Here is a 9,675-nt window from a genome sequence, read left to right as displayed (position 1 = left end):
GTGTCCAGGGGCCAGGGAGCAGCCAGAAGAGACCTGGGGGTCAGGCTGGGGCTCTGCAGTGTAGTTGCAACCAGCATGTTCCCACCACACTAGCACACTAGCTGCATCAGCTGGCCCAGGCCCCAGGGATAAAGTTAAGGGTCTAAAGGTCAGCCAGGGACTGCTAAAGAGCTGTCCTTTCCCTGTGGCTGGAAGGAGTCCCAGCCACATTTGTCTGCCCCTGGCAGGAGTCTCATCTCCTGCTGGTCTGGCTGACTGGGAGCAAATTTGCTCCCAGTCAGCATCTACACATGAACTACTATGCATTAGCTAATGTGCAGTAAATCTACTACCGTAAATGCAGGTAGATTTACTATGCATTAGCCTATTTTACTGCTCAGTGGACAGTTACATAGCGATGCTTTATTGCACAGTAGATTAATCTACTGCATAGTAAAGTGTCTCATGTAGAAGAGCCCACTGACCTCAACAAAATTTGTATTGGTTTAGGGCCTTACCATGCCACACCAGTGAAATCAATAGCAGATTTGTTATTGTCTTAAATCGGAGCAGGGCATTAATCTATCCCCAAGGTGGGGCTACCTTCAGAGGAGTCCAGTCAACTATAAAACCCAGGACCACTGCTTCTCCCTGCATGACTACCTCCTCCCTTCTCCTTTCATGTGTTTCCATTCCTGTATTCCAAATTAGGAGGGCTGAAGTTAGTTAATGAATATTTGTCCCTTCCAAAAGAGATGTTGATAATGGTTCTTCCTATCAGCTTCATAAAAGAGATAGGGCACTAGAGAGGGCCAAAGCACTTGGCTGTGTGGGTGGGTGATGGTGGTGAATTATATCTATTAGCATTTAATAGGTACTTATCACCAATACTTCGCTTCCACTTTTCATCATTTTCTAACTTCTTCTTAAAACAGAACTGTGCCTTAGCTCAGAAATTACTACAAAGAATCTAAGAAAACAGGGAATCAATTTGTTTATGCTTTTAGAAACAACTATGAAGTGGTAATTTTATTAGTCTAATAGAAAAAGATTAAAAAGATGGGCATTTGTGGTTGAGAACATTGATTTGCATGTAAATAATTATCTTGTGATCATTAGTTATCTGCATACATAGCATCATGAGAAAATCAGACATTAGTTCCTGAAGACGAAACAAAATATGTTGTTTAGTTTATGCTGTTCTTATATAGACAGTAACATCTGAAAACTTCTTGCATCTCTACACCACATTTGACCATTTTGTTACACATACAGGCAACCCCCGCTTAGCACTCTCAATTGGTTCTGGAAAAACTGAGCACTAAGTGAAACAGTGTTAAGTGAAACCCATTTCCCCATTGGATTTAATGTAAATAAAGATAATTGGTTTTGCACCACCTGCCGGCCCAGACCCCGAGCTCCTGCAGCCCCACACTGGGCCCTGCCTACCTGAGAGAGTGGCTGGAGCTGCTGCTTGGGGGCGCGGGGTTCCTGGCTCTGATCCCAGGTGAGGTGGGAGGGTCCATGAGAATTGCTTCTGGGGAGGGTGGGTCCTAGCTACACCCCAGCAGCTCTGACTGCGTCCCTGTCCTGGGTGCTGGGAGCTGCAAGCTCTGCCAGGGGGGCAAGCAGGAGAGCCTGGCCCTGCTCCCTGTGGCAGATGCTGCACCCAGCCACTCTGCATGGGCCTACATGGGCTGGAGCCACTGCCCGGGGGTGTGGGGCTCCTGGCTCTGACCCCAGGCAGGGCAGGAGATGCCAGTGCTGATGCCAGGGTCGGGTCCCCCAACCTTGCGTCCAGCCGCACGCCACTCCCCCCTCCTCCCAAATGCCAGGGCAGCCCAGAAGCAGGCTGCTGCAGCAGGGGGGAGGGGCTCGAATGCAGCCAGGGAAGAAAGCAGCAGGGTGCTGCTCTTGCTGCTGTGCACACCCCAGGAGGACTGCAGACTGGGGGGCTGCACCAGGCTCTTCCCAGGAGGTACGTGCCCCCGCATCTGTGCACGGGACTAGAGCAGGCTGCCACCCACCCTGAGTACTGGCAAGAACCTGGTGCTGCTGCTGGCCCCAGCCTGCAGTGGCAGCCTGCTCTCATCCCGCACACAGATCCGGGGGACGCGCCACCTGGGAAGAACCTGGCATAGCCCCCCAGCCCTCAGCCCTCCCAGGGTGCATGTAGCAGCAAGAGCTGCGCCCCCCCCCCCCCCCATGCCCCACAGCCACTGAAAGTTCCCTCCATGTTGCTCCCTGCTGCAGCCCCGGGAGTGGCCAATGGGTTGCACCACACCCCTCCCTCCGCCCCTTCCCTAGTCCCAGCCTTACTCCCTCCCTCCATCACTGCCACGGAAATGTATTATTATTTTCCCTGATTTAAACCAATTTTTTTCTTTTCTTGCCTTTATCCCAATTTCAACCTGGTTGTTATGTTTGGAACATAAACCCCGAAAAATTCCTGGAATTTTTTTTTTTTAAATAAAAACCAAAAATGTGGAACACTACACATATTTGTGCTTGTTTATTGTACTTTGCAGCATCTTTCATTGTACATGTGCCTTCAAGCAGCAGGCACTTATTTCAGCAGGTGTTGCATAATCTGAGTGTCACCATGTCACTGCGCCAACCCTGGGAAGATATGTGTGTTGGTGAATTGGACCTGTAGCAGCCTGCATAGGGGAGCAATGGCCCTGTGCTTTCCTCCTCAAGGCTAGCACATTTCCATCCTCACTCAATCTCACTTGCCATGACTTAGTTGTAACAAAGAGTAGGAGGAATTATTCAATTGGGGAACAGTCCTAGTCCAGGTAGGATATTGCAGATATATACAGCTGGTTCCCGCTGGCTACTGAGTTACGGCTCAATAGCTTGACCCTTACAAGTCTGTATTGCAAGCTCCTCTGTCCCCTACACTCCTGCCTCAAGCTCCATATGTCTTATGGTAGTCTCAAACCTTCGCAGGGCCATATCTCGAGGTACCCGGGCCTATCCGTACCCGGACCCTTAGCCAAAGACCTCAGGCTTCACCCCTGGGATATCTAACAGCCCATCTTAAATAAGTATAAAAAATGATGAGCAGCTTGACTGGTTCTCAGCCACTGAGAGTTTTATCTCACCACCTTCCTCAGTTCTGAGGGCTTCTTGTAGCTCCCTGCTGGCTCCTCCCTCCAATCAGGGCCATTGTCCACTGAGCAGCTAAGGCACGGCATCCCTGCTAAGGGAGTCATGGGACGCTGGTGAATCACCAATACGCTGCTTTCAATCAGAGCCAGGGCTTTCCCTGAGCTCCACCTCCAGCTGGGGGAACTCACTTCCCCAGACTGCACTTCCCTTCCTGAGTTCTGTACCATCTGCCCCAATCAGCTCAGCCCGCTTGGCTGGAGTGCAGTCCTGGCCCCATGGGGTTCACTCCGCTCCTGGTTGGAGCAGCAGCTGGAGGCATCCTGATGCCAAACAGGTAAGGAGAGGGGTGCAAGAAGTCCTCCTTTCCTCCTTGCCCCATTTGCTCTGTCACACTGAGGCTCTGCCCTGCAATCATAGCTGGTTGAATCAATGGTACAGCTCCACTTAATTAGTTCTTCGGAGCATACATAGGTGATTAAGACATCACCACCTTTGTCATGGTTTGTCAGCCCCTCGTGGTAAGGACTCAGATGCTGGAATGGCCATTTTTCCACTGTCAGGTATTTTCTTCACCCTTTCGTTCCACATCTGTAGTTGTGTCTGAAATTTGTCTGAAATTCAATGTATGGATATCTGGTAATCATATCTTACCACTCTGTAAGCTCAAAATGTCATTTTAAAAGGGTTAGCAATATGCACAGCACAATACAGTCACTCTCTTGGAAAAAAGAATGAAAAAGAAACCTTACTGGCTTTAAAGGTTTGCCTTAGAGCAGAAAACATTTACTCTCCTAGAATATCTTCCTTGGTTGTTTTCTTTTTTGTCTACCATTTTGACACAGACTTCTTATGCAGAGAAAAAATAATTATATTGTCAGGAAAAGAAAAGAAGTAACTGCTTGCAGGTTGTTTTCAAGGAATTTGGAGACCCAAAAGTTGATGTTACTTAAACATTCAGAAAAAAAGTTCTTTGGGTTCAAAAAATATGTTTGGGCCACTTGAAATTAATAATGCCAAAGAAAAGAAAGAAAACACAAACTTGTGAAAATGGCTGGGGGGGCAACATGGTGCATGTTCCTTTTTCCTGGTTCTGCTACAGCAATCCATAAAACATGTCATTCAAAAGCTAAGCTTTTCAAAGGAACCTCCAGTTTGCTGCCCATAATCATTTACATGCACAACTCTAAATGCACAATCATATATGTATAAATGCACTTGTACATTTGTACATGTAAATGACATATGACCTTGCATACCATATTTTTGTATAAATTTGGGGAGGTTCTTCAGTAAAACTCAAAGGCAGTGAGTTCATGAAAAAGAGGTCTCCATGAGCACATCTTTACAAAGCACCTCTCCTTTTCCCCTCTCTCCACATTGTTGTCTGGTGAGTGGCCTGTAAACAGACCATGAGATTTGCCTAATTAGAGTGCTGTGCCATCTGCATGGAGACTCTAAGTCTTAGACTTGATTCTCCCCTTTAGCAGTAGCTTCCATTGGCTGTGACTGTACCTGAAGTATTTTGGAGAAAAGATAATATTTGTATTATCCTCTCTTCTAGTTGAATTCTGTGGGGATGGAGAAGAAAGAATCTGCCACCCCCCTTTGGCTCAGTCTAGGCCTGGCTGCTCTTCACCACAGCACATCCACTCCATTATTTTAAACCCTGGACTCATGGAACATTAGCTGTAGGCCCTGGGGTACCAAGGATGGCACTGCAGAAGATGCTGAACCTCCATTCTTTATGAGGTGATCTGCACAAGGAGGGTCTTCCTAATTCACAGACCTCAAGGTTGGGTTGAAGAGGGAGAAGAGATGACCAGGGCCTTACCTTTTGTGCACAGAACTGCCTTTGCAAGAAACTAAATTGCACAAAATCAAAAATAGGGTAAAGGCAATTTTGCCTAATGTAGCCCTATTGCAATGCTGCTTTCATATCCTATGCCCTAACAAAGCTGCCATAGCATATTGTAAATTAAGCAATTAGAAACCAAAGCATCGTTTAATTGCAATTTCATTTTTTAAGAAAGTCAATAGAAGAGGATAAATTTCGTTAGTGGGAAATACATTTCCAGGGTTTTCAGAAGGTGTTATAAAAAGTGCGCAATTGCTTAACATTAGCCTTTTAAATTAGTTTTGTATGAAGCAAAGCATTAGGAAAGGCACATTTTAAAGGCAGATTTACAACTGCTTAATGAATGGTAACCAAGGTTTTTCATTTTTAATTAAAGATCCATTCTTAATTGAAACATCTATTTTAACATTTTCACTCTGATGTGTGTATTTCAGAATTTCAATTCTGTAAAGGTAGAAAATAATGTGCAGAGAATCTGTGCAGTGTTCAGATGCCTCTGGGTTAGGGCACTTTTGTAAATAAAATGTATTATTTACATGTAACAAATACCTATCATTAGTGATTAATCTGGCAAATTACTAAAGGGAGGAAGTTACTCAGAAACGTTTCAAAATTGTGGGTTGAGATTAAAAATGTGTCACTATATTTAGCAAGTATTAATGCAAACTACAACATATATAGAGATGGGGAGGATGAAAGAAATGAAGTCTCACTTGGACTAGACATGATTTTACTTTCAGAATTAGGGGACAGACGTTTTGGATGGAGGAGAAGATGCTTCTGCTGGCCTCCCTCTTAACAAATATTCACTGCCTGTCCCTGTCAAAATGCTTCCTTTTCAACACAAATTCCCTTATGCATAAACACAAGGATGCATTTACTCCTCAAATGGCAGCCCAATGCCTCTGCTGCTAATCCCACCTCAGTAGGGGAAAATTTCTCTCTCTTCCTTCTAGACGATTCATTCATCCTACAGGCCAGACTGGTAAAGAGACAAGCTTGTTTGTAATGCCTGAACTGGGCAGTAGCCAGAGGCTGCTCCAGTTGCACAGCTGTGCTCTTGTTGCCTGTATCCAGGTCAGGCAGAGTATGCCAGTCTATCTGTTTTCTCTCCTGATGCACTAAATAACTGAGTAAGGAGAGATCTGTGTCCTTCCCTCCCCGGCCTGCCCTTCCTTGGTGTTTGAATGACTGGGAAATCCCTCAACCTTTCTATTGCACTATGTGTAACTGGATAAACATATCTGTTTCCTTTATACCTGTTCTCTCCTAGGGCTGGAAGTCAGCAGGATCAGGTGATTTTGCTGTTCCCAACACTTCCCAAGTAGTCCCAACAATTTCTGCAGAATTTATTCTTATATAAAAATCATTAAGTCATTAGCCTTTCTGACTGCACAGAAAGCCATCCAAGTATGAGTCAGAGCCCTTCAGTCTGGTTGGAGCTGTTTATATTAGGCAAGCGCACCATTGCAAGGACAGTAATTACATTAAATTACTGGTTGCAAGACTTATCCTTGCAACTGATGAGCAGTATAGCTGGGCAGCGACTGTTCTTCAAACCTCTGAGTTGGAGTGCCTATGCTTAGTACACTCTAGACAGCATTACCAGTATTTTACAGCAGGGGTGTCAAATGTATGGCCCATGAACCAGATATAGCCTGCAGCGCCATGTTTTCTGGCCTGGGGGGCTCCCATTGGGACTGGGAATTGGGGGGCAGGCTGAGCAGTGGTGGGGCCCACCACCAAAATTCTGGGTACAGAGCCCTGTTGGGGATGTGTCAGCAGTAAAGGAGTGAGTGAAAGCTGCATTAGCACCCGCTGCCACTGTTGCTGTGTCTAGATTCAGGCAACAAAAAGCCCTGGGGTTCAGATTCAGCCCACAAGGAGGGGTTTGACATACCTACTCTACAGCACTGCAGGAGGTAGCTGGTTGCAGTGCCTGTGTGTTCCTGTCATTACTTTTTGGGGAAAAATATAATTCACTTTTGCAGGCGAATATGAGATAATGATTTGCTCTAAGGTGCTGCATCAAATCAATTGTTCTAACAGTTACACAAGTTGTGTGGATATGTTTTTTAAAGGAGTTAGAGATGCTAGATATTACACCCAATAGTTTGTAGCAATGATGTTTTTCTAATGTAGGTGGGCCCCGTATGTCCATAGCAGTTCCAATGTTTAAATCTGAGAGGTGTGAATTGTCCCTTTCATATTGACAGATTGTTAGATCTGAAACCTAATTATGTCTTTTCCCCATGTAAGATATTTAGAGATGTCTTGAATTTAGTTACTGAACACAATCAAATAAGAGGGGATGAAAACTGCTCTCTCCTTTCTCGAGAATCGTTTGTTGCCCTTCACTTGAGGTAGATTCATAGATTCATAGATGTTAGGGTCGGAAGGGACCTCAATAGATCGATTCCGACCCCATGCATATGCAGGAAAGAGTTCTGGGTCTAGATGACCCCAGCTAGATGTTTATCTAACCTCCTCTTGAAGACCCCCAGGGTAGGGGAGAGCACCACCTCCCTTGGGAGCCTGTTCCACACCTTGGCCACTCTAACTGTGAAGAAGTTCTTCCTAATGTCCAGTCTAAGTCCAGGTATGTTTTATTTTTTTTATAACAACCTTCTATTTGCTGGCTGACTTTTGCACAATGCTAGTTTTGTACTGGACAGTAGGGACAGTCATTCTAGCACATAGTTTCCAATACAGCAGTGATTCTCAGACCTTGGCTTCCAAGCCACAATGGAATTATCACCTGTCTCTTCACAGAAAATGTTATCAAGGTTTCGGTTTTTTGTTTTCCCATACACTGGTCATGTCTTTTCTGAAATCATCAGTAATGCAATATATGTGCCATCTATCTCTGGTGGACTGTACAAATGTTAACTGATGTGTCTGCTTGCTTTCTTTTGAACTGGAGTGCACTTGACGTGTTTCACTTAGAGGTGTGTACAGGGTTCCCCCGCTTTATGCGGTACATGCGTTCCTGGAAAGTGGTGCATAACTTGAATTCACATAAAGGGAACCCACTTTACAATGTAACAAATAGGGATACGCTCCAAGACCTCAATTGTACTGACCTCCAGACCCATTTCTACCACTTTTACAAGACAATTTTGGTGCTCGCCAACACCAGACAGTACACAGGAGCACTATCATAGTGGGGATGGCAACTACAGAAACACGTGTCGCAGTCAACAAGGGAGGAGCACAGATCCACACAGGAGACTGTATTTTGGTGTGTGTCATTCTCACAATGCACTGCATAAAGCAGCTGACTGTGAGCTTCCACCACACCGATCGCATAAGAGTGAATTTACCTCGAATGTAACACTTTTTTGGTATCAAAAGGGTCATTGCATGAGAGCTAATTCACACATACAGAACCTGCATAAAGCAAGGGAAAGCTGTATGTTGTGGTGGCTTTTTGGCTAACACTGACTGCTCAAGAGGTCCTTTGTTCACTAGGAGACTGTCAGTGCAACAGCGCACTGCATAGTCCCACAGCTCTCTATGCCTTGCTTCTAGCTCATTAGTCTCACTTTGCGAAGATAGAGAATCACTGTCCCTGGTCAACATAGGGGAGAACATGTAAATAAGTATGAAGTAATTGAGGTATCTTGGCCTTGGCCCATTATCAGGATTTTGAAGCCTGGAATTGGGGACCTTGAATCAGTCCTAGAATCAGATGCGCTTAGGGAATGCGTTCCTTCTGCTCTGCATGAGACCTACTGCATCCAGCAATGGCATACCTAGTTAAGTGAATGAAAAGCACTAAATGTTATTGATGGTGCAGTCACCTACCCTGAAAATCTTCAAAAGGAGCCTGGACAGTCACCTCGCTGGGGTCACTCGACCCCAGTTGTCTTTTCCTGCCTAGTGCAGGGGGACCAGACCCAATGATCTACAAGGTCCCTGCCAATCTATGAATCCACGATGGTAATCCAGTGCAGATCATTTTAGAGGCAACATCCATCCAACATGCTCCCCTGCCTCTAATTTCCAGTTACAAAGCCTGGTAAGCATCATTTATATTATTCATAATGTGTATTTCAGTGGCATCTATACCCCTGGCCTATCTGACCTTGAGATCCCAGTGTTGTAGGCTCATTCATACTCTAGTAAGAGACAGGCTCTCCCTTGACCGCTTTCCAAACAAAACCGAGGTAGCTGACAAAGAGGGGAAGTAAGGCAAAGCCAACCGCTGGAGGTCACACAGCAGTCCTGACCTAATGCTCCTCACTCCTGACCCAGTGTGTGCGTCAGGGGGGACGTGTGGCGGGCACGGGAGTCCCAAGCAGCCCCTCACAGGCTGGAGCTCTGCCAGCCTGCAAGGAAAAAGCCTTAGGCCCAGCCCCACATTTTTCTCCTTGAAAGGAGCATCCGGTTTTAAAGTTTGCGGGCCCATCTTCACGTGCGTTCGCGACCCCTTCACAAATCCTTGGGCCCCACTGTTGGGCCTTATCCCGCGTGGTCTCTCAGCTCCGCTCCTGGGCGCGAGGTGGCCGCGCAGAGCCTGGCGGGCCCGGGGCTCCCTCCCCTGCCGTGCACCGCCCCGCGCGCTCCTGGCAGGGCCGTCCCTGCGGCGCCCCGCTCCACGTCCGGATGCCGTCTCCTTGCTGCGGGAAACACTAGAGGGAGCCACCTCAGGCCGGGGGGCCGCGGGCAGCAGGAGGGAGCTGCAGAGGGGCGGGAGAGGGAGGGGGCAGCTCAGGCGCTCCACG

Source organism: Alligator sinensis, unplaced genomic scaffold, assembly GCF_000455745.1.
Source record: "Alligator sinensis unplaced genomic scaffold, ASM45574v1 scaffold1110_1, whole genome shotgun sequence".
In the NCBI taxonomy this organism is placed as follows: Eukaryota; Metazoa; Chordata; order Crocodylia; family Alligatoridae; genus Alligator; species Alligator sinensis.
The sequence above is the reverse complement of the archived record's forward strand: the minus strand, read 5'-3'. Positions refer to the sequence as shown.